The sequence below is a fragment of the Chrysochloris asiatica genome, unplaced genomic scaffold, assembly GCF_000296735.1.
Source record: "Chrysochloris asiatica unplaced genomic scaffold, ChrAsi1.0 scaffold00006, whole genome shotgun sequence".
Taxonomy (NCBI): domain Eukaryota; kingdom Metazoa; phylum Chordata; class Mammalia; order Afrosoricida; family Chrysochloridae; genus Chrysochloris; species Chrysochloris asiatica.
The window spans coordinates 10,931,425-10,932,162 of record NW_006408524.1 but is presented as its reverse complement, the minus strand read 5'-3'; positions in this window follow the sequence as shown (position 1 = coordinate 10,932,162).

Here is a 738-nt window from a genome sequence, read left to right as displayed (position 1 = left end):
CTCCGCTCATGGATTACAGTCAACCCACTCCGTCCCTTTTTCTACAAAACATCTACCTTTACATTTCCATCCCTCACAGTCAATCCTTACAATAATTATTCACTGTTGTACCACAAGAGTCCTAACCCCATCTCCTTTCATCAGCCCCACCCAAACTGATTGGATACTACTCAGTGGAGATTCTACCTTTTCATGCCCTCTGGATCTAGGCTCCCTCTTGTAATCTTCTAAGCCAATCATTTCTTGCCTTTGTAGCACCCTAATTTTGTGTAGCCAAATGCCAAGTTGTCCATCCCTGTGTACTCTGTGTATCAAGGGAGTGGGAATGGTCCTTGCTGTAAAGATTTTTCCTTCTTTGAGCAACTGCATCTATATGTGTAGGTCAAGTCCATCAATTTTTTTCAGAGTTCTTTTTTTCTTCTTCTTCTTCTTGAGCTCTGATCTTCCAGTCATTGAAGCCAGGTCAAGTGGGTAATATCTGCAAGTGTGGGAGTTCTTGTTCATATGCCCTCTCTTCTTATGAGCTGGATGCTTCACTCTCCACTGTAGTACTCTGTGGCTATGTCACTGGCTCTGGGCCCAGGATTCCCCAGTTCTTGCCACACTGCTGGCCAACCAGGACTCCACCCGGGTTCACAGGAGTTTATTGAACATGGTAGGCTTAGCTCGCAGCTTCATTGCTGTTTTTCCCTCACTTCCCCTTATCAGTGACGAACGTGGTCACCAATCAGAGCATAT